Below are 25,478 nucleotides of genomic sequence, written 5' to 3' on the forward strand. Positions count from 1 at the left end.
CAGGCTAGACTCCACCCCTTCACTCTTAATCCTCTCAAGTCCCAAATTGACACCAGATTATGCAACTACCACAACACCTTTGCTTATACCTCTATCCATAGCTTTGCTTCCTAGATCTTTCCTCTGTTTCCTTCTACCTTCCTTCTGCCCCACCATCATGCTTGCCCTCCTTTGGCCTCTTAAAAATTCCTCTCAGCTAGATTGCTGTTGCTCCAATACCCCCAGGATCTCAATGTCCTCCTTGTTCTTGATTTTAATTCCCTAGTTGTTCCCCTCTCTATGGTGTTGTTTGCTCACTGCTCCCTTCCTCCACCTTTTCTCCCCCCAAGTCCCTCTGGAATTGTGGGTCAGGTTGCTTCCTCCTCAAGCTTGCCTCCCATTCCTATCTTATATAAGTAGGCAAACAAACAATAACAGAGACCAAAGAAAAAGAAAACAACTTTTTTATAGTAAGCCCTGAAATGCCTAAACACACTTGGATAATTGCATAACTGGATAGCAGTTACATTTCTAATATTAGGACACAGTTAAATTTCAAATACTCTGTCTTATATTTCCCGTAAACATGAACATGTCATAGATGTTGCCATGTTTTTGGCATTTATCAGATTTCTTCCAACAACCAGAAGTAACTGAAAAGACTTGGGTCAGATCAAATATCATAATTTGTTTTGGGTACATGACATGAGGACATTGCCATCTGAGGTATTAATCCATCATTTTAGAGTTCAGGCAATGTATGTTAGGCTGAATGAATAACATCATACTATGAATTGGGATACTCAACAGGTCCTGGCTTTTGGTGAGTACTCAGCACGGCCACACTGCGTCAAGCACTTCTCTTCTAGCTTGAACCTTCCATGAGTTGTGCAAAGTACATTTACATCTTCTTGGTGTTTAGTATGTGTGTATTAAGTTGTGTTTGGGGTATCAAAGGAACATTTTGATACATTATGGAGGCATTTGGTGATTAAGAATGTATTTTCAATTTCATTTACAAGAGAGAAGGAAGGATACATTTATGTGGATGGAAATATTCATTTCATAGTCATTTCTTATGGTGGAAACAGAAAATAATGAAAATATACAAGAGTGCATATCTAAATATGTAGTGGTAAAAACATTAGGAGAAATGACTCTAACAAAATCACATATGCTCATCATATAACATTAGATTAAAGAACATTTAAATTGAGCCATGGAGGGTGAGTTCATTTTTTAGACCTGGATGGTGGCCAAAGGCCAGAGTCTCAGAGTTCTGCAAATTTCTATCCATTCTCTAGCACCTCCCCATCACCTTTTAACTTGAGTTTTACCCATTTTTTCTCCCACTCTCTCCAACTTCCAAAGTGGCCCCTTTCAAAGCAGGTGGCAGTGGGAGCTGAGCACCAACTAGTCTCTGGGTTTTGGAGGCTGATGTTCATGTGGTCTGTCAGTTCATTGGAACAATTGTTCTCATACACAGTTCAGAAGGGTTTGCAAAGGAGAAATGGAAACAGGAAACACATGGAGGAAATGGGGTAAGTGGTAGTACATTGTGGAGACTGCAGTCAATGAGTTGAGACAAAATATGCATGAATCCATGAATGGAAAATTGATGTACTCTGTACACATTTACCAGTTACCAATAAAAACTTAAAAATTGTAAAATGATATTCATGTTGTAAACACTATAGATTGTAGAAACTCCTTAAGTAGAGATCACACAGGGGAGAACTTAACTCTAGCTTTCTCTTTGTCTAAATATTTGCTCTTCTATTAGACTATATGCACAGCATATTGACTCAGAGGTTTTCTGAGAACAGATCTACTCTCAGAGTTTCAAACATAATTGGGGCCAAAACTCCTTCTAATTTTAATTTCCTCCTCAGAACGTGTTCCAATCTTTTAGCCATTCACTCTCACTTGTAGTTCTGAGACCCAGAGCTATTGGAATCTGAGAGCCCTTGACAGTTTCTGACTCTCTTCTTGACCCTCCAAGAAATCATATTTCTTATCCAAATAGTTTCCATGTCTGCTTTATGTCTAGATGAAATGTCTGTACATCATATTTTCTTCCATCCTACACTATGGAGTTGAAATTCCAAAAGTCCTTGCCTATTACTACTTCCCAAGGAACAATTCCCATTGCTTAGCCTGGCATTCAAAAAGCAAATTTCATACTAGTAAGAAAAATATACTGAAAAGTATTTCAAAAGTATATTTACCATTTCAAGTTCATAGCAATTAAAATGAAAATAAATATTAATACCAGTTTCATGAAAATCAATAATAAAAACTTATTAGAACATCAAGGTCCAATCCCACAGACATCTGGACAACCTGTACTTTAGTCGTTAGTCTTGTAGTGTCTCGCCTATCATTGTGCTCACAATTGACTGGTTGTGTGAGTCCGGGTAGACTAGAAACAAATCCTGAGACACTCAGATGTGTATAAGAATGAGCTTTATATAGGAGAGCAGTTGAATATTGAGAAAACATCCCAGCCAGTCCAGATCAAGTCCATAAGTCCAATATTAGCCTAAATGTCTGATACCAAGCTATAAAGTCCTCTTCAGACTCACGAAACACATGCAATGATTCTGAATGCAGGAAGATTACAGACCAGCGTGAAGGAAGTTTTGTGGATCCAGTGATGCTGTAAGCATTTCAGCACTGGCAGGGGTCTCCGTGTAGCTTCTCTGGCTCCAGAGGTCTGGCTCAATCAGCCTGTCTCCATGTGTTTTCTCCACAGGGATGTCTCGCAGGGCGTGAGCAAGCGTTTGCCTTCAGCAAGCTACTTAACTCTTTTGTGTCTTCAAATGAGGTCATCAATCTACTACCTGATTAAGAGGCTAGAGTCCACCCCTTCATTCTGAATCTTCAAATTGACACCAGATTGTGTAACTACCACAGTTATGCGCCAGCCATCTTTCAAGTGTCATTTGACCCTTTCCATATCGTGGCATGTTCCCCTCCTCTGGTCTGCAATAATTCTTAGGAGGGAGCAAAGTTAGCTGCTTGGATGCTAACTAAAGGTGATATGGTTAAGAGCCACCAGCTCCTCTTCAGGAGAGGATGTCTGCTTCCTTAAAAGATGCCCTGGAGCAGTTCTGTACCGTCTTAAGGGTCACTATGAGTTGGAATCAACTCAATGGAAATGGGCTACCGTCTCTTCACGTTGCTGAAATCCACGTTACCGGCAGTGTCCCAGAACCTTCTTTCACAATATGAGAATGGCTAGAACCCTCTAATCTGGGAAATAACATTTGAATCTCTGCTGTGTTTTTATAAAGAGAATGTTTCCTTTTCTTCATGCCACATGATTGAAATTTCTATCTTCTCATGACCTCTGTCCACTGTCTTTTTAGTATTCTGAAAGAGGCCTTTTATTTGTGCACTTTTGCTTTTTTCTCTTCAATTCAGTATGCTTTCCTCTAAGTATCTTTCGTTTTAATTTTATGATGTTCCTAGACAATGTTTATACCAGACATTTCTTATTCTATTCTACTGATGAGACAGAGAACTATTTTCATTTTTCTGTTAGAACTATAGAGTTAGAAAATGTAAGCGTCATGCAAAGAGAAATGTGAACATATACAGACATATCCTTTTACCAAATCTTGATTAGAAAGGAATTCATGCTGTTGTTAGGTTCCAGCAACTCTATGCACAGCAAAAAGAAAACAGTGCGCCGTCCTGCACCAGCTTCACAATAGTGCTTATGTTTGAGCCCATTGTTGCAGCCACTACGTAAGTCCATCCTCTTTTTTGCTGACCCTCTACTTTACTGAGCATGATGTCCTTCTCCAGGGACTGGTCTCTCCTGACATGTCCAAAGTATGTGAGACAAAGTCTCACCATCCTTTCCTCTAAGGAGCATTCTGGCCGTACTTCATCCAAGACAGAACTGTTTGTTCTTTTGGCAGTCCATGGTACTTTCAATATTCTTCCCCAGCACCATAATTCAAACGCATATGCATTTCACATGCATATGAGGCAATTGAAAATATGATGGCTTGGGTCAGGTGCTCCTTCGTTCTCAAAATGACCTCTTTGCTTTTCAGCACTTTAAAGAGACATGGGATATTATACAGCAATGGAATAGACAAATTATATCTTCACGCTATCAAACAAATTGCTCTTAAAAACAACTTGCAACACAGAACAGTGAAAAAGGCAAAATGAAAAACTAAACACAATTTGTTAACTACATAAGGCAGCCAGGACTTGCTACATTTGTTGTCTTTGAGTTTAGTAACCTCTTAATTTCTAAATATCACTTCCAATTTATTAGATAGATTGAGACCTATTCAGCTGCCTCGTCTCCATGAAAACGCAGGCCACTAAAGTGGAAGAGCTGCGCAGGACTGAAGGAGCCCTGCTGTCAGAGTGGATTAAGCATTGGGTTGCCAAATGCCAAGGTCAGTAGCTTGCAACCACAAGCTGCTCCATAGGAGAAAAATGAGGCTCTCTTCTCCATTGAAGCCTTACAGTCTCAGAAACGCCATTGGAATGAACTCAATGGCAGTGAGTTGGGTTTGTTTGTTTATTTTCATGTTTTGAAGAAGAACTCAAGCATTTGAACTATGGTATTGGGGGAAAAGTATTGAATACACCATGGACTGTGTTGAAGTACAGCCAGAATGCTCCTTAGAAGCGAGGATGGTGAGACTTTGCCTTATTTACTTTGAATCTGTGACCAAGAGGGATCAATTACCAGAGAAGGGCATCATGGTTGGTGGAGTACCATCAGCTGAACAGAGAAAGGCCCTCAGTCAGATGACTCGACACCGTGGCTGCAACAAGTCTCAAACATGTCTACCATTGGGAAGATCAGACAGCGTTTTCTTCTGTCCTCCGGAGGGTTGCTACAAGTCACAACCAACTTGACAACACTTAGCAACCCAAAACAGAGTCAAATAGCTGATATAAACATTTTTTTTGGGGGGGGGGTGTTCCAAGTCTGTAATCTTTTTTTAAAATCATTTTATTAGGGGTTCATACAACGCTTATCACAATCCATACATATATCAACTGTGTAAAGCACATTTGTACATTCATTGCCCTCATCATTCTCAAAACATTTGCTCTCCACCTAAGCCCCTGGCATCAGCTCCTTATTTTCCCCCTCCCTCATGAACCCTTGATAATTTATAAATTATTATTTTGTCATATCTTGTGCTGTCCGACATCTCCCTTCACCTACTTTTCTGTTGTCCATCCCCTAGGGAGCAGGTTATATATAGATCCTTGTAATATGTTCCCCCTTTCCACCCCACCCTCCCTCCACCCTCCCAGTATCGCCACTGCCAACACTGGTCCTGAAGGAATCATCAGCCCTGGATTCCCTGTGTTTCCAGTTCCTATCTGTACCAGTTTACATCCTCTGGTCTAGCCAGATTTATATGGTAGAATTGGGATCATGAGAGTGGGGGATGGGGAGGAAGCATTTAGCAACTAGAAGAAAGTTGTATGTTTCCTTGTTGCTACATCATACCCTGACTGGCTCTTCTCCTCCCCAAGACATTTCTTTTTTGTATGGTATTCCCTGTACAGTAGTATAAAGACCAAATAAATTCCAAGTACTATTGGCCAGTTTCCATACGTATGCTCTGGGCATAACCAGCCTTTTAAAACGTTAGTATGATACATATCTTCCTGTCAAACTGGCAAATCTCCTTGTCCTTCCATTCTCTCAGCTTCCCCTCCCAAGCCCCGATGTAATTACATTTCAACCTTAGCTCTTGATGTTTATCATGGCACAGCACCTAGAGAACTGCTGAATGTAGGCAACTCCTGATTATTCACTGCAACTGCTGTGTGACCTTGGGAAATCCTCTCCATGTTTGCCATTGAGCTGTGTCGATGTGGAAAACAGTTGTGCTTGCGGATGGAACAAGAAAACATACCACTGAGAGACTGCCTGCTCCTGATGAACAGTCTCTCAGAGGGAGCAAGAGAGAACACATAGGGTGGTGTTCCAGAGCAGGTGCACTAAGCCTGACAGAGAAGTACAGTTGATTCAGTGAGGAATTGGCATCCAATAATGGATAGATCCCATTGCATATGGCTGGTGCCGACAAGGGAAGGACACATCAGTAAAGTGGTCTTTGAAAGGAGAGTGAGGTAGCAGGGGTGGGGTGTTGTTGAAGTGCAATCCAGACTGAGGAAAGTTCCCACACAAAGGTCCAGAGCTGTGAAGCACATGTATTGGAGCATTAACCCAGCAGAAATGCTTTTGATTAAGGTGATACGGACTGAAGACAATACAAGGCTGATACAGAGTTTAGTGTTTTTACTCATGATTAAATTAAGACCCTTGGATACAGGGCCTAAATAAGCTGCTCACTACCAGAAATTCAGATGAAATTGTGACCATCTTAGTAATTCTGAATGCTTAATACACTGACCTATATTACATTGAGTTTTCTTTTGATTCCTAAATTTTAGAAGGCCCTTTTTTCCCTTTATATTCTAAGAAAATGACCCTTAACATCTATCAATAATAGAAGATCTTTTCTTCTCAGTGTGGTTTGGAAGAACGAGCATAAAATGAGTGGCTGATTATATCATATTTGTTATAATTGGGAGTCAGTTCATCAGAAGGTAGGTTGTTTAGGAACCTGGAGTCCTGTGTTGAGTTTTTAATCCATGTGAATACTTGACCTCCTAATTCCCTCTGTGATTAAAAGTGAGAAAGCATGTCAGTCTTCACTTTGGAGGCGTTAATAAGGATTCTGGAAGGAGGCAGTGTTGCTTTTGGTCTTGGCTTTGTTTTCAATTGGCTGTACTTGCATTTCATTGTCATAAATGTAGGTCCAGTAACGAGCCAGACATCATACACTAATTTGCACAGAACTTGTTTGGTGTAAGAACTATACCTGTGAATAGAATTGGGGCAACAGAATATTAGCTAGTGAGAAATAAAGGCCATGCTATAAAATACAGCAAAAGCAGAATAAGAAACAGTTCCTTAATAGAGAATGTCCAAGAAGGAACACTCCCTACCCCACCCCACCCCCCACCATACTCTACTTAGATTCAAACCCCTCTGGAAAGAGCATAGTTCATTAGCTGGATGATGAAGTCTCTTAAGTGCTTCACCAATGGGGCTTCTTGGAAAAATAGAAGTGTCGTCGAACTTCCAGACTTGTTGCAAAGCTCCTGAAGTCAGTGCTGGGGAGGTTGTTTGGTGTTGGGCAAGTCTCACCGACAGATGCTTCAGGAACCAGGCGCTAGAGAAGCTTGTGTACAAGAGCGGGGCACTGCTGATAGTGTGTCCTGCAGGAGTCTAGTGCTGGAAGAGGCACAGGTACTGCAGGAACCAGGACTCTGATATTGCTGGGGTGGCAGGTGCTTTCTCCCCTGCAGGATGGTATGCACTTAGCCACTTTGGAAGAGCCATGCCTAGGTGATCCCTGACTGGGGCTGCAAGCTCACCTTGGCATGAGGCCTGGTCCGAGTGCTACTGGATGTCTTTTCACATGCTGACTCTCGGCTGCCATGCAGGAAGAATAAGAATGTCAGCACAGCTGCACAGTCGAAGCAGGCAATGAAACCTCTTACTCTCACACCCTCCCTGAATAATGCTGAATATTGACCTGCCGCAAGAGAGGCACATTTAAAGGGCCCAAGCCCATTATGTCAGAACAGGTAACAAAGGTTGTATTTGAGCTGGAATATAATAAAATGAACATTTGCACATGGGAAAGATAGCCCCTAAGGTTATCAGAAAGGTTAAACCAGATTTGAATTCCAAAGGATATTTACATCTTGAAACTATAGATGAATGATAATGGCTGGGCATGGTGGCTAGTGGGTTATACAGGGTCAGCAGTGTGAAATTACAGTTGTTCCACTGGAGAAAGAAAAGGCTCTCCGTTCCAGTAAATATTTATAGTCTCAGAAATCCACAGGGCAGTTCTGTTCTGTTCTGTTCTGTTCTGCAGGGTTGTTCTGAGTGGGCATGGACTCATGGGCCTTGAGTTTGAGTTTTTCCGAATCATGACTTCTTGTGATTCAGCATGGTGCTGGCACACGTCTGCAGTACTGGTGGCGGACTAGATGGATTGATCTGTAGTGAATATGCTTTTTTGTATTTAGGGGATTTGCTTAAAGATTATCCTGGCAATGTTGTGCTCTAACTTAAACATATCTGGACCCCTTAAACTAAAATTGCCATTATAAAAATAATGTATATTCAAATCTTTTATGTCATCCATGAATAATATATTCATCCCTGCTTATATCATGAGTCATTTTTTTTGAAGAGGAGCTCAAGTAAAGGAATTTTCCAGACCCACATAGATCAAAAGAGCTGAGCCAGCATTAAAATCCAGATTTTTCTCCTTCCAGAACCTATGTGCTTAACATAGATTCAAAGCATGGCATTTCTTAAGTCTGGGATGCCACCAGAGAACTGTGGTTTGGGTAAAATGCCTGTTTGCTTTGGGTCTTGGGCGCCTGTGTGGCCCGTTCACCATTCTAGCCTCTGATCTAAGTGGATTGTTTTCCTTGATACTCAAACGCTGCTTGGCGTCTCCCATGCCGCAAGGGGTAAAGCAGAGAGAAGTGGAAGCTGAGCGAGAGTGTCCATCTCTGACAGCAGGAAGCGACTTCTTTACAGAATGCAGAACAGCTGGATGAGACACCTTCCCGGTCAAAGCAACCAGTTGTCCACCCCACTGGTGGCTCTAAGCGCTCATTGAGGGAAACATATGGCTAGATTGAAACATGATTGATCATAAGAACATTGCTGTAAATTACCCAGGAGTCCATCAAGAAAGAGTAGAATGGTACAGTATATTCATGTAATGAAACGCTTGAAGTGAATGAGAATGAATAAACTACGGAACATACAGCAGGCAAACCTACCTTATGGGAGAAGGGCCATAGGAGAGAGGCTTTGGGGCCTGCTAATGCCACACAGTTGATATGAGGGGTAGTTACATGGGAGTAGACATTCATAGAGCCAGGCACTGCAGATTTGTGCCCATGGTCTATGTTGTATTTTCCAATACGGTTGAACATAGTCAGAAATCTAAACATCAAGAGAGGGAGGGGGGGCGAGGCTGTATCTAGTTGTGGCATTTTCTTGGCAAAAAAATATTGTACTCTAACAATATGATAGAATATTGAGTAGCCATTAGCTGAAGTTGACAAATAGCTTTTACATTATAAGGAGGAAAAAAAGTACTTAGATTAAAATCTTCAGCTGAAACCAAATAAGGTCCAAGCTTAAATGCAAGTGCCTGACCACTACTGTGTAAAAGACATAAACATAGGGAAAATATAAGCCAAATATGAGAAGGATGATAGAAACAGGTGATTTCCCCTCCTCTTCCTACTGTACTAAATTTTAACATGTCTGCAATTAAGGTATAGCCACTTTTAAGTTTAGCTGCAATAGTTATTGAGCTTCATTACCTAATGAATGAATGTAATCTCCCATTACCTGATCAGTACAAAGGTCTCCTTATTTGAATGCACTAGGAAAGGATTCAAACCTGCCTTTCTAGCCTGATTCTCTCTGATGCCCCAAACATTCTCTAGGCCTGAGCCAACCTGAAACTTTTTCTTTTATTTTTTGATTTAGCAATTAATTTTTAGCATCGTACATGTACCAGACCCTGGACCGAGGGCCTCAGATCAGTTGGCATAAAATAATCCACCAAGATAATGTTCTGCATTCTGCATGGTGAGGAGTGGCCGTGCTTCTAAGACTTCATTAGGGCTGCCTAAGGTGCAATCACTGGCCTATCTCCTTCTAGAGCAGCGGTTCTCAACCTGTGGGTCGCGACCCCTTAGGGGGTCGAACGACCCTTTCACAGGTGTTGCCCAATTCATAACAGTAGCAAAATTACAGTTATGAAGTAGCAACAAAAATAATTTTATAGTTGGGGGTCACCACACCATGAGAAACTACGTTAAAGGGTTGAGGCATTAGGGAGGTTGAGAACCACTGTTCTAGAGCAAATAAGAGTATTGAAAATCAAAGATACATGGAAACAGTTGATCTAATGGGTGAATGGATCAAATAGGCATCTGCCTCCACAGCCCTGAGACCAGAATAACTAGATGTGCCCCATTAGTACTACTAACTGCTCTGAAAGGGATTTAATTAGAATGCCTTGGATAGAGTGGGAGAAAAATGTGGAAAAAACCCTGAAAATCATAAAAGAGACCAGGCTTACTGGTTTCTTAGAGACCGGTGGAATGCTCAAACTATAGCCCTTAGTAACTCCTCAGATCTGAAACTGAACTCACCTCTGTTGCTCAATTTTCAGTCAAACAAGAAACAGGTTTATAAGTTGAACAATAACACTACTGAGGTGTGGTAGTTACATAATTTCATGTAAATTTGAAGATATATAAAAGTGTAGGGGTAGAGTCTAGCCTGTCAATCAGGTGGATGGTGACTCCTTGTGGGTGTGGCCTTCTCATAAGGAGGGTTCTGGAGCCTCCCCACTTTCTCGCTGCCTTCAGCTTCCTGCTGGCGAGCCACTTTGGGACCCAGCAGAGCCCTAGAGATGTATCCACCGCCATTGGATCCACAGGACTTTGCACCCTGTGATCTTCCCACATTCTGCATCATTGCATGTGACTTTGTGAGTCTGAAGATGGATTTATGAACTAGTATTGGACTTATGGACCTGAGTTGGACTGGGCTGGGATGTTTTCCTGATATAGAAAGTTTCTTGATATAAATCTGTCTTTTTCACATAGATGAGTATCACTGGATTTGTTTCTCCAGTCATACAAGCCTAACACATGAAGTATGCACTTAGAAAAACCAACCATTTAGATACAAAAAAGGGTGACCTTGGCCCAAGGAGAAGGTTATGCAGGATTAGGAAAGAAGCACGAATGGAAACAGGAAAGATAAAGAGGAAGCGGGGTAACTGACTTTACACGGTGGAGACTGCAGTCAAGGACATGAAACAAACGGGCATGCATGGCTGAGTGGAAAACTAATCTTCTTTGGATATTAGAAGGCCAATATTCACCTGTTTCACAAGAAAAAGTTCTGTTTTAACCCCACAAAACACATTAAAAAAAACAACAACCCACAAATAAGTGCCAGACACTGTAGGTATACAAGCTTAGTTAAGAATGGTAGTGACATTAATCTTCCCGTTGTCTGTTCCCTGTGCTGGGGAAGATACACAAGTGCGTCTCATGAAACTGCTGAGGTCGAAGATGGGAGAGATCCAGGGTATCGGGAAAGTGCATGTAGCAAGAAACTCATCTCTAACATAGGAACAGAAATACTGCTGGAAAAGCAGAGCCCATGGAAAATAAATAGAAGTTTGCCATCAAAGGAATAGTGTGCTGGGGACAGTGGTGGGAACAGTTGATTAGGGATCTTAACATCCTAAAGGCCACTACTATAGGGTCTATCCTGACTTGAATGGGCCCTTTGTAGGTTTTCGAAGACTCTACACCTTAATGGGGACGGATCAAGTCATCTTCCTCCCTGCAGAGTGGTCAGTAGGTTTGAACTACTGACCTTGTGGTTAGCAGTCAAATGTTTAAGCAACAGAGCCACATGGTCCTTAGGGATCTTAGGAAGGCAGAGGAAGTGTTGCAGAATGGTAGGGAAAAAACTAGAAGATAGGAGGCATGGAGCCAGACAGGGTACTGGAGATGAAAGTTCCAGAGGTGGCAAATCCGTCTGTAACAGGGAGTGGGAGTAGGTTGTGCGGAGGAAAAGAGTGTTGGAAGTGACGATGTCTATGATCGGGGGGCTTCCGCATGTGGATGTTGATCCCACTGAGAAACACCACCGGGGAAGGTGGAAGGAAGACAGCTATCTGCTGGGCCACTGCTGTTGCTTCCGTTTCCTCTGCCTCAAATACTTGGGCTGCATCCTGTAAGCACCCACATACCTGATTTCAGGAGGTCACCTTGACAAATGCAACTTGAGCTTTGGTTCCATCCCATAGAATAGCCCACGCAGTGAGTTAGTGCTCCATGAATATTTGTAGAGTTTATCACCTCCGTGAAGCATCACTATTCGGAAGAGGCATCTTGAGATAATGAACTGTGTGTTGAACTTGAAGCCATTGTCCCGTTCCAATAGTTCAGGCAAATTTCTTTGCCTATTCTGAAAGCACTTTTGTCTAGGGAATGATGGCCAATGTTTCCAATTCTGTGTGAACACGCAGCTTCTTGTTGTTTTTCCGTTTCTGTCCACTGGTGCTACGAAAGGTGAGCGGCTGGCCTGTAAAGCAGTCCCTGAGGGTTTGTGCACTCTGTACGGTGTCTGGCTGCGGTTTTATTTTGCTGTAGAAGCACTTGGAACATTGAATGAGATGCACAATATCTAGACAGATGCCTCCAATGTCTGGAATCAAGACAAATTCTATCACTTGGCTGTCGCAAAGAATGCCTCTTCTGCGGTGATGGAGCATTTGTTTAATGCCACAATTGCTAGGCTGTGGAACAGATAACTGCCCCCTTGTCACTCAGAAGTCCTGGGGCACTGCGGACAGTCCAGCAGTTGTAACATAATTGGTGTGTCTGGGTGGCTTTGCAGCCCAAGCCGGGCAGGAGGGCACAGTGCTGTTCCACTGGTGCTGGTTGGTCTGACTGCTAAGGTGGGTGGGAGGCTTGTTTTCTAGCCTCAACTCTACCTGGTTAGTTCCTGGAAGCCAGAAAACTGCAATAGTGATCCCACGAGTTGAAAGTCCGGTGTTTTCTCCCATGGTGGTTTCGGACTGCCCACCTTACAGAGCGCAGCCCAATGAGTAACCACTATACCACTCAAGGCTCCTATGGAGAGGAAGCTGGGTCTGAATTGCCATCCTTTCTGTTGGCAGTCCAGTACTTTAACCACTGTGTCACTAGAGCTACCTTAGCTCTGCATGATGTAAATTTTAGAGTGTAATCTGCATAATTAGAATTCATTTTTCTTAATTTGAATTCCCTACTACTATAATTATTTATTTTAAATAAAAAGGGAAACTGGCAGCATTGTCCTTCACCTTAAATTTTGCCTGAGGACAGATTAATTGTACAGATATTCCTGCTACTACTCAGAGAATACCTAGGGCCGAGTATTCATAAATTCAGGCTTCGCTTCAGTGACTGGAAGGTAGGTGTCCAAGCCATTTTAAAATATAATTCTCTTGAACGTGTTTTGAGAACTCAAACAGGCCCTCTGTGGAGTTCATAGAGTAGCGCATTTTCGACCGAGTCCACGAGGGGGCGGTGTGGTACCATGCCAGTCTTCCCACGCCCCGTAGCCAGCTTTTCTGACCGCTTTGAATCTGAAAGCTGAGAACCTGGGGAGAGCCTGTCAGCACGAGGAAACAGGCTTATGTGAATGATTCTTGGAATGTTAGGACTGGACAATGCGGCTCTTTTCCCGCTTGTACCAGGCCAAATGCTGAAGATCACTTTTCTGTTCCAGAAACAAATATTAGGATCTACCTACCGGCATAGAGAAAAACAGCATCACACAAAAGCAAAGGCAAAGATTAAAAAAAAAAAAAAAGGAAACAAAGGGTGAGAGTTAGTGATGTAACAGACAGAATGAGAACCATGTCAGGGAGCGGGGTGCGGTGTTGGCTGGGGAGAGGAAATAACGGAATTGTTGCAGATGATGGATTCAGGCTCAGAGAAGTTGCACTGGAACTTTTCCATTCCTTTCCCCAAGGTCAACTCTCAAGGTCAGGTTGGAGAGCCATGCAAGGTAATGTGGGAGGTGCTACCAACCTTACCCTGCTGGTCCTAGCTTTTAGGGCTCTTTTAGGGCTCTATGAACCTGCATGGCCAGGAGGACTGATCTTTTCGTATTTCTTCCTGACAGCTCCATAAAGTTTATGCAAATGTCTTTAATCCAGTAAAGCCCTTCAGACAACCTCCAGGAAAGCCTGAGTCCCAGAATTTCAGGAGGGGTTTGTGAGTCCCTGGATTAGCCTGCCACCTGGCTTTGTGCCAGCAATTTTGAGCATCTGTATGGAGCACTCTGATGGGTCCCCAGCCCACTTGCTTCTCCTGATTCGTGGGCAACAGCGCCCTGCATGGTCTTCAGGGAACATCACTTGACCATGACAGGGAGTCTTCGTTTGGATTTACTTTGCAGCAAGCAAATGTATAAGCAAGAAAATGAGGGTTAAAGTGAAGCCCAGGCCAAAATGGAGATTTTGCTGAGGTAGACCTTTTTTATTTCCTTTTCTTCAAATTTTGTTCTCCAAACTTTAATCAATAGTGCGAGAAATTTTGAACTTGCATCATAGACAAAATGTGAATTGAAATAGTAAGTACAAATAAAAATTATTAGCTGCACTTTCTAAAACAAATGCTGATTATGTTACAGTACCTACTGATCAAACTCTTTAGTGATCTGTAAGATAACGTTCAAATCATAAGCCAAGTATTCTAAACCTTCCTCTCAATTTTTCCAGCCCTATGTTTTAAAACTTTTCAAGCTGCTTGTGTTCTATAAAAGATGTATCTTACACAGTATCAAGTACATTAAAACATTTTTAAAGAAGAGACACAAAGGATATTTCTTTCTGATCAAAGGATTCATTCCACTCAAATCTAGATGTAGGGATCAACATGATAGAGCAGTGAATTTGGCTTTTTTTTTTTCAGTTTGGGGATTGGGCTGCTAAACCTAAGGTCAGGAGTTCAAAACCACCAGCAACTTCTTGGGAGGAAGATGAGGCTTTCTGCTCCTGTAAAGATGTACAATCTCAGAACCTCCCAGGGGCAGATGTACTCTGTCCTACAGGATTGCTGAAGTTGGACTGGACTCAGTGGCAGTGAGTTTGGTTTGGGTTGGGTTTGATGACGTGGTAGTGAGTTTGGCTTCTCTTTAGTCTGGTATTAGAAATAGGGAGCTGTGTGGGCCCTACCTGGAGCTGATAAGCACAGTGCAGCATTTCAAACCCACCAATTGCTGCATGGGCGAAAATTAAGTCTGCCTGCTCCAGTGAAGATCCACTGTTTCAGAAACCCTCTATGTGGTCCCCACGTGCCGTTAGCAACCCAATGGGAAGGGTTTGGGTTTGACGTATGAGTGATAGAACTAGAGGAGCCCAGGTGGCAAAATGCCAAATCATTTGGCTGGGAACTCAAACATTGATGGTTTAAAGCCACCCAGGTCTGGTAACCTGCTTCCATAAAGATTATAGCCTAGAAAACCCTAAGAGTTGATGTACTGGGTCAAAACAAGCCCGACTTAGCAGCACCTTCAAACCCCAGGTGATAGAATGAACCACAGGCCCTATGTGGTGCCTTGAATGTTATTGATTGCAAGCATCAAGCCCACCCAGAAGCACCTGGGGAGAGAGATTTGGCAATCCACTTCTGATAAATCAGCCACTGAAAGCCCAAGCTGCACAGTTCTACTCGGACTCAGGTGGAGACACCATGTGTCAGGATCCACTCATCTGAGTAATGAAAACCTCTCGCAGGTGCTTACAGAAACCTTCAGAAACTCTAGTGCTTACACATTTCACAAAGAGGACAAAGAACATCGCATACGGCTGACTTTGTGTTGGACCTCAGCTGCGATCCATTCTTCCTGAACAAAAGCCATCCTTTCCTCTTGACAACGGACCCCATCAATCAAGGCAGCAGGCAGGTGACTTCCATTTCTCGCTGATAAAAACGGGCTCTTCACTGAGGCTGTCCTCTGTCCTCTGGCAACATCACTCTAGCACCTTCTGAAGAACACGGAGATTTGGTTTGGAGTCGAGGACGTTATATCGGTATGGTATTTCGTAGTTCATTGATTTCTTTCTGAAGAGTAAAATGTAGGTGGAAAACCCAGACCTGATGGCATCTGTCATCATAAAGAGCCAGGGCCATTGACTGCTATCTGCATCTGTTCTACATCAGACAGTTCTCTTGTCACCTCAACATCACTGTCCCCAACGAAGCTCACCAACTTCTTTCTCTGTCCTGTGTGTGTTCTTTGCTCGTTTATCTTTTGCTGATGTCAGCTAACTGAGGCTTGGGGTTATTCAGCACATAACCCTTGAGTGCCCATGCTGTGCCAAACACAGTATTAAACCGGAAGCAGTTTTTGTCCATGGACCTTGTTACTTTGTTTTCCACTTTGTAAGATGCACGTAGTGAGCCTTTGAGCAACACCCAGTGAATGCATGCAGGCCTCAAGGTGACCGAGAGAGGTGGGCGCATCTGATGTGTCTACCACTCACTACTGGTGACTGGCGACGTTCCGTGGACTCTCGCTATATTTGGTGATCTTTTACACAAAGCCGTACTCTAATTTTGACCAATGTGGCCATAGGTCATGTCAAAATTAAGGTCCTGAAATGTACATGCTATTAATGGGATTAAAAGGAGTCAACAGCCAAAAAAAGAAAAAGAAAAGGAGTCAACAGCCAAGGCAGTTTTACATGGTCTTTCTCAGAGAAACTTAGAGTTGCATTGACTTGATTGAATAGAGAGAGTAAGATCTGGAAAGATGGTGGGCCTGTGAACACTGAACAGAGGACTTCTGGGATGGCTGGAGTGGCTCACCTGGAAACCCTGGGCCAAGAGAATTGGTGTTTGCCTGTTACTCTCACACAGGGTTCCAGCTTTCCAATTGCTAAACAATCGTGTCTCCTAAAGCAGACTGTCTTACACATGCCAAAGAAGTCTTCAGGCAGATGTGTAGGGGTGTATCCAAAGGCCGTCATTTCCCATTTGAAGAATTCTTTCCATCATGGAAAGGAACAGTGCTTTCAGGGTTGTGTTCCTCTCTCCAGAGAGGTATCATGGGGTAAAGAGATCCTCTCCCCAGTGCCCTGGCTCAATGGCCTTGACCATCATAAGATGTCAGAAGATACAATGTGTCACATTCTGGGGAGATTTTACAGGGGAAGAAATTGAGGCACAGAGGGATTAACCCATAATCAGTGTCAGTGATTGAATGGGGCTAGAATTCTAGTATCCTAGCCACCTTCCTAATACTCTTTCTACTCAGTCCCCCTGCCTTCGCTCCACTCAGTCAGCTATCCCTCACCCATGCCTCTGTTTAGTCAGCATTTGCTGAAGACATGCAAGGAAAGTCATCCTTTGTTTTATGACAAATGCCTATGTTCTAAGAAATTGCATCTCATTTAACTTAGCCTTCTGAAGTACATAATTTAGGCAACTGGAACTCAAAGAATTTAAATCATTTGCTCGATTTCACAGAAGTAGTTCAATGGCAGTATTGGCATTGGAACTCAAACCCGCCCCCCCCCCACCACCACCAAATGATTTGTTTTTACTATGTAATATGCTATCATTCCCTTACACAGTCATTACATCATTCCCTTAAACAGTGTGCTAAACCAACTCCTGGCCATTCCGTCAGTCCAGACTCTTAGTGACCCCATGTGTTCCAGACCAGAATGGCTCTGCGGGGTTTTCTTGACTTTGATCTTTAAGAACATTTCCAAATCTTTCTTCTGGAGCACCACTGCATACATTCAAACCATCAAACATAAGTCAGTAGTTGGTTGAAAAATGCACAACACGTATTGTAGCTGCTTCAGAAATATGAGCCTGTCTGTGCCCATGAAGATCTACAGAGTCTGAAACCTTGCATATGGTTACTCTGCATGGGAATTGACCCTGTGACAGGGGAATTGTTGTATCAGGGTTGAGAGCTTTCATTCAAGAGCATTTTCTACAAAGCCTCAGGAATGTAAACTGTGATTCCTACCACCAGAGAACTTTCACTAACTTGGCTAGAGATGCTGTAAGCATTAACATTTGAGTAGAACTATAATCCAAGGGTGACCATCCAATTTGTATAGATCACATGTCATGGATTAGGATGGAGGAATGTTCTCGAGTTCACAATGGACACTCACAGGCATAGAAGTATTAGATTGTGGGAGTTTGAAGGCATCACTTGCTTTCTTTGCATTTGTTCTCTGATTAACACGTGTTATAAAAGTAAATAGAGTTAGGTTTGCAAACGTGGCAGATGTTTGGAGACCTCTTAACATCTGCAAAACAGAAGATTTCAAGAGATGCAGCCTATTTCTTTCTATAATAAAGATTCCAGAAGAGAGTTCATTAAAGGTACTAGGAAAAACTAAGAGGGTTAGTGATGACCATAGCACTAAGTGTCTTTTAGCAGGACCGCGTCGTTCCCTGAGTGGTACTCCGTCAGAAATGTGGAGATGACCCTGGACACCTCCGTTCCCTCTTCCCAACCCCCAGCCCAGTCGGACCAATCACTGGTTGCTTCACTGCTCCCCCTTCAGGGGTATCTCTTTGCACCTGGACTCTACAACATACTCTCAACAACCCATCCTTCTCTCCTGAATGCCCTCTTCTTTCAATAGTTCCCAGCCAGATCGATGTTTTCAAAATGTATGAACCTCTTAAAACCCCTCAATAGATTAGATTTCCTATTGTGCTTATCATAAATACAACTTCTCCCCTACAAACCCATCTTTTTCCCAATCCTTTGAAACTTTTAAATCTGCTCTCTTCATACACACGTTCTCACACCACAGTCTTCCTACATGCTGTTCCCACTGTCTGAAAAGTGTTTGTTTAGGTAACTCCTTTCTCACTTCTCAAGTCTCCACTCAACACTCCTCAGTAAAACCTTCCCAGACTGACCTGAGTCTAATCATTCTTTACCCTTTCACACAACTGGGAACCTCTCCTTCATAGGCGCAATTTCACAAAGTAATATGTGTGATTATCTGATTCACATTTATCCTCACTCCTAAGAGACTTACACCTTTGGTTGAGGCCAAGATCAGGTCTGCTTCTGCTGACCATTGTATCCAAGTACAATGTCCAGCACACAGAAGGAGTTTGCTAAGTGACTGATTCCCCCCAATTCACCCCTGACTCAGGCTTCAAGCTCACTGTCCTGGAGTGGATTCCAACACATAGCATTCCAACAGGGCAGAGCAGGACTTCCCCCTTAGGTTTCTGAGCCTTTAAAAATCTTCACAGGAATGGACAGCCTCATCCACCCCCGCCCCGCGGAGTGACTGGTGGGTGAGCATCACGGGCTTTGTGGTTAGCAGTTCAAGGGGTGACCTGCTCCAGCTCCAGCACGCCACGCTGCTGACTGGCCCTGGATAACGAACGGCATAGTTCAGGAAAAAGTGGCCATACTTCAAATTCCCAGTTAGAGATTCTAGAAAACCAGATGCTAGAGAGGCCAGTGGGGCAAGGGATCCCTCGGAATGTTGAGGCAAAGGCACACCCACAGACTGAAGAGAGATATCTTGGAGTGCCGCTGTAATGATGCATTGACCAAGCTTGAGCTCCTTTGGCTAGAATTCTGATAAACGGTATAGCTTAGAAATGAATGCATCCATTCTTTTTGATAGCTGCCAAACGATAGCAGCAAATGTGGCTTCTTTTCTGGGCCCTCACTTTGGCTTTTCCCCTTCAGAGGCTCAGCCGAAGGAGATTTATTAACTAGTGATCAGACTATGTTGGCAGCAGGAAATACAAAGGCCCAGGAAATCCTGGTTTTGCCTCGTAGCAGATAAGGAGAGCCAACTCTATTCTCCTGTTATCCTGTGGCTGGCTGCTTCTAGATTGAAAGGAATTTTCCAGGAAGACTTAGCATCCATTCTGTGTAATGCACAGTGGGTTATGATGTGGGCGGCTAACCACAGGTCAGCAGTTCAAAACTACCACCAGCCACTGTGAGGGACAGTTCTCTCCATCTTACCTAGTCACCATAAGCCAGAATTGACTCAGTGGCAGTGAGTTTTATTTCAGAGATTATGTAATAAATGATACATTTCCAGCTTCAGGTTGTAGATATGCAAACAAACAAACAAATCCTGATTATTGTCCTCAATGAGTCTAACATGGAGAGAGGCAAGACGAGCAGGCCATAGACCATAAGTATATTGGATACATTGTAAAACATTTCTTCAGAGAGAAATGAAGAGGGCTCACAAGGGGAAATCATATTTATTTAGGGTCAGAGGTGCTTTCATTGTACATTGGTGATTTTTGAGAGAATAGTAGGTCCTTGTCAATAGGGGAAATTCATCCAACAACACCCTCTGGTTTGGGGTGAAGACGTGGAAAAGACCTCTGGAAGACATTGGCAATGGGAGAATGGAGCTCCAGATGTTTCTAGGTATGTTGTGAGGAAAAGGCTGGATTACTCACTAAAAGATGTTGTTGATTGAGGGAATCTGACAGCTAAGGATGCATACAAGAATCCTGAGAGTATTTTTATTCAAGAGCGAATAAACAAACAAACAAACAAATAAATAAATAGAAGAATGGATGAATAAACAAACAAACAAACAAACAAACAAACAAATAAATAAATAGAAGAGCCGCAGGAAATGGATCTGGGTAAGAGAGAAGTTGGAGGGTAGAGAGACATTTCTGAATTCCAAAGAAACTGGGGAATCTAAGTAGAAAAGGTTACTCAATAATATTTCCATTTCTAAAACCCAAAATAAACCCACTGCCATCGAGTTGATTCTGTCTTACAGTAAACCTCTAGGGTACAATGAGACCTGGCCCTTTGGGTTTCTAAGGCTTTATGGGAGAAGAAGGCTTCACCTTTTCCCCTTGAAATAGCTTACTCTTGACCTCATGGTTAGCAGCCCAGTGCTTAACCCACTATACCACCAAGGCCCCTTCCAGATTTTAGGAAGCTGGAAAAATCAATAGACTAGGGCGTGGGTGTCATTAGCAAAGAATTCACCGACTCTTCTTACCCATCCCATGGGCTCTTCTGCAAACTCCAGCTAAAGAATGATATTCTTTAGAGAGGGCGCATATTTCTCTTTAGTTATCACTTATCTCATGAACACTGGTAACGATGATAATGGCATTAACTTTTCTTAAATATCTTAGATAGATAGATCGATAGATAGATAGATAGATAGATAGATAGATAGATAGATAGATAGATAGATAGATAGATGAATAAATATCTTGAGACTGGGACTGTTTCATCATCCTCTTTGCAGCTCTGTCAGGCTCATCCGCTACTCACTAGACTCCTCAAGAACAGAGAGTCCTCCTTTTCTCAGAAAGTGCTCCCTCCTCCTGGCTACTAGTTTTCTTTGCACTCCTTCCCCTAGCACTTTTGTTTCCAAGGACCTGTTCTTGAAGCATGAGATGCAACTCAGATTAAATCGTTCTCATTCTTAAAAGCACAACTTCTAACATTGAAAGAATAAAGCCAGAGTTCCTTGGCACAGCATAGAATGAGCACCCAAGGGATGTTTGTTGAATGAATTGTTAAGTCAATGCATTAAACCCTGGGTCTATCAGCGCATATACAGTTTGAAGTACGTACATATCTTCATGTTCTTCAACACTCAATACAATCAATGTTGGGAGAAAGACAGCACATGGTATTTAGTCAGTGATTAAAATAATCTGGGGGCTACATTTTACTCCTTTCTGTGAGATGCCATCCTACATGTCATTTCACCTAAAAAGTTGAACCTACAGAGCAAGAAATTACTCATCTAGAAGGCTACACAGAAACAACCATAAACATAGAACAATTGCATAAGTGCAATTACTTTGAAAAAGGAACATCATCTAATCGAATCTAGTGGCTTTTCAACCCTGACCAAGTATCAGAAACACCTGGGAAGCACTTTAAAAACACCAACATCCGTGCCTCATCTCTGACTAATTAGATCCCCTCATGATCACTCCCTCACAGCAGAGGTGCTCCAGCAGCGGGCCCCACAACAGTAGCTGCAGCGTAAACTGGGAACTTGTTAGAAGTGCAAACTCTTGCCCCATCCCAAAACCTCTGGATCAGAAATCTGGTGAGGGTATGGGAGGAGACAGAGCTCAGTAATTTGTGTTATAAGAAATCCACCACGTGATTCTGATGTATGTCAATTAATGTTTGAGGACCCTGGGTTTACTGTGTAACATAGAAATGACTAGCAGCAGCACTACATGCATAGGGGCACATCTGGGCACAAAAGAAGGTGACTACTTTTCTCTCATTCCTCAGTATAGAATGCAGCCCTGGGAAGATTTCCTTTATTATTATTATTTAAATTATTTTATTGGGAGTTCTTACAGCTATTATAACATTCCATAGTTATAATATAGAATAGTATAGAATGTATAGTATACAGTATAGAATGCAGCCTTGGGAAGATTTCCTTTATTATTATTATTTAAATTATTTTATTGGGAGTTCTTACAGCTATTATAACATTCCATAGTTCCATCACCTCAAGCATTATTGTAAAATTGCTACCACATTGGTTTCAAAATATTTTCTTTCTTCTTGACTCTTGATATCAGCTTCTCTTTCCACTCCCACACCCACCATACCCTCCAGGAATCTTATTTTTTAATTTTTTTTCATATCTTACACCATCCAATATATCCATTCACATACAATTCTGTTGTTCGATCCCATCAAATGGGGATGATATAGTCATAAATGCTATCATTTCTTTTCTGTCCTTCCCCTGTCCCTCTTTTCCTGTACCCTCATGGGACCATTATTGCTGTTACTCTTTCTGAAGTGTTATCTGTCTTAGCTTTCATGTACCGAATGACCTTATACATACAAGTGTACATACACAAATCTAACATGATTAATGAGCTAAAACAAAAACCATGATAGTAAGGAGAGGGAATATTAAAGAATTAGAAGAGAGTTATTTGGTTCATCGGTGCTATACCACACCCTTCTGAGAAGGACTGTCTAATTATCTTAGAGGTGGTCTAAGGGTTCCTGACATAGTGCAGATGTATATCTCCCTGATAATAGAGAGCAGGACATGTTATAAACCATCAGCCCAGTCCCCGTTTCTTTCAAGGTTCCCTATCCCAGGTGCCACTTGCCTAACAATGCATACTCCCTTTTCGTGTTCAGCATTCATGTCCTAAAAGTGAGCATCTTAAAAGTCCACGCTGCTACACCTGCAGTCAGGGATGAGGCAGTCTGTTGCACACACCCCTCCCCATTATGCCTTTAGGATTTCATTGTGGCCCCCTTGTGAGTGAGCCCCAAACTGTTCAGATGAGGTGCCAAGTGCTGCCCTTCAAGTCAGAAGTCTACAATCGGAATTCCTTGGGGACTTCATGGCTTCACTCCCATCCCTCTCGATTTGCTCTTATGAGGGTGCATCAGACTGGCTACTCTCCCCAAACTGTCCTCTGCAGCATTATCATCTAGGGAGAAGTTGTCACATCTTGAGTTAAGGTGGGTCCTGCAGTCTTCTCTGGGAACATGCTACTTCAAGCAGGAACATTGCCCTCAGAACACCAGAATGAGGTCTGCTCTTGCTTTCTTTCGGGTTCTCTTACTACTCTTCTGATGAAGTCTCTCAATGTACACAGTGTTTTATCTTTAGTAGGTCCCACTTATCTATTTTATCTTCCTCTCTCTCTGTGTATCCTTCCTTTCTTCTGGAAGCCCTTGTATTCCCTGCGCCAAGGCTCTTAGCTTTGTCTCCATTTGCTCATTGATCATCTTGATAGTTTTGGGTTTTACCTTGAGTCTGTGGTCCACTTTGGGTTTGTTCTTATGTATGGAGTGAGGTAAGGGTCTTGTTGCATTCTTCTGCAGACTGATATCCAGTTTCTCCAACATCATTTTTTGAAAAGGGCATCTGCTTCCCATTTGGTATTTTGGGGGCTTTTGTCAAAGATCAGTTGTCTATATGCTTCTGGTTTTATTTCCAGAATTTCTGTTCTTATCCATTGGTCCGCGTATCTATCACTGTACCAGTACCATGCTGTTCTGACTTCTGTGGTTGTATAATAAGTTTGGAAGTCAAGTACTGCAAGCCCACCCACTTTGTTCTTCTTGAGGATTTCATTGCCAATCCCAGCTTCTTCTCTTTGCATATGAAGTTGGTAGTCAGTTTTTCCATTTCTTTGAAAGATGTTGGAATCTGTATTTGGGTTGCACTGAATTTATATAGTACCTTGGGCAGGATTGACATCTTTACAATATTGAGTCTTCCACTCGACGAGCATGGGATATTCTTCCACTTGTGAAGATCCCTTTTGGGTTTTGTAATAAAGTTCTATAGTTGTCTGTGTATAGGTCATATGTTTTTTTGGATTAGGTATATCCCTAGATATTGCAACTTATGTTTGGCTATTGAGAAGGGCACTACCTTCTTGATCTTTTTCTGTAACCCCATCAGTGATATGTTGCAAGCCAATTGAATTTTGCTTGTTGATCTTATATCCTGCCACTCTAACATAATACTCTATTGTTTCCAGCAATCCTATTGTGGAGTCTTTGGGGTTCTCAATATGTAAAATCATATCATCCTCAAATAACAATAGTTTCATTACTTTCCCCAGATGTATACTTTTGATATCCTTTTATTACCTTATATTATTAGCTATGACCTCCGAGGCAATGTGGAATAGAAATGGGGACAATGGGGCTCCTTGTGGGGTTCCTTTATTCAGAGGGAGTGTTTTCATCTCTTCTCCATTAATTATAACACTGGCTGTTGGTTTTTCATAGATAGTTTTTATTATATTGAGGTTATTTCCTTCTAATGCTACCTTCTTGAGTGTCTTAATTAGGAATGGGTGTTGAATGTTGTCAAATGCTTTTTCTGTGTCTACTGATAATATCATGTGGTTCTTGTTCTTTTTCTTGTTAATTGGATGGATAGTGTTGATGAGTTTTTGAATGTTGAACCATCCCTGCATCCCTGTATGAATCCCGCTTAGTCATGATTAATTAGTTTTTGATATACTTTTGTATTCTATTGGCCAAATTTTTGCTGAGGATTTTTACATCTATGTTCATTAGAGATATCAGCCTTAATTCTCTATTCTTGTGGGATCCTTGCTTGGCTTTGGTATCAGTGTTATACTAGCTTCATAGAATGTCTTTGAGAACTTACATCCTTTTCTATGTTCTGGAAGGGTTTATGTAGGATTGGTGTCAGCTCTTCCCTGAATGCTTGGTAGAATTCTCCTGTGAAGCCATCTGGGCCAGGGTTTTTGTTAGTTAAGAGTTCTTTATAACCTTATCTATTTCTTCTTTTGCTATTGGTCTATTCAGGCTCGTGACATCCATATGAGATAATTTGGGGAGGGTTTTTTTTCCAGGTTTTTGTCCATGTCCTCCAAGCTGTTGAATTAATTGGAGTACAGTCTTTCATAATACTGTGTAATTGGTCTTCTAATTTCATTGGGGTCTGTTGTAATTTCCCATTTCATCCCTCATTGTGGAAACTGATGACTATTCCTCCCTATCTTTTTTTTAGGACTGCTAGTGGTTTGCCAATTCTGTTGATTCTTTCAAAGAACCAGCTTTTTACTGTGTTGATGTTTTCTATTGTTTTTCCATTTGTTTATCTCTGCTTCAATTTGGACATATTATTCTATTGACTCTATTCCAACTGCTGAAGGTTTTGCAAAAGGGTATCAACCATAAGTCTCTCTTCCTCCTTCATATGTGTATTTATCACTGTCAAGCATCTGGCCATCTAGCTCAGAAGCAACAAAGCCCACATGTAAGAAGCACGCCAGCCTGTGTGATCACGAGGTGTCGAAGGGATCAG

At 42.2% G+C, this 25,478-nt stretch overlaps 1 protein-coding gene across 2 annotated transcripts in view; it reads left to right on the forward strand.

Moving 5' to 3' along the window:
• FGF12 (fibroblast growth factor 12) overlaps positions 1-25,478 on the forward strand; it is a 636,348-nt gene that overhangs the window by 284,562 nt on the left and 326,308 nt on the right. The window lies entirely within an intron of this gene.

The sequence above is a fragment of the Echinops telfairi genome, unplaced genomic scaffold (assembly GCF_000313985.2).
Source record: "Echinops telfairi isolate 266 unplaced genomic scaffold, ASM31398v2 ScPeMD7_17;HRSCAF=63, whole genome shotgun sequence".
Taxonomy (NCBI): domain Eukaryota; kingdom Metazoa; phylum Chordata; class Mammalia; order Afrosoricida; family Tenrecidae; genus Echinops; species Echinops telfairi.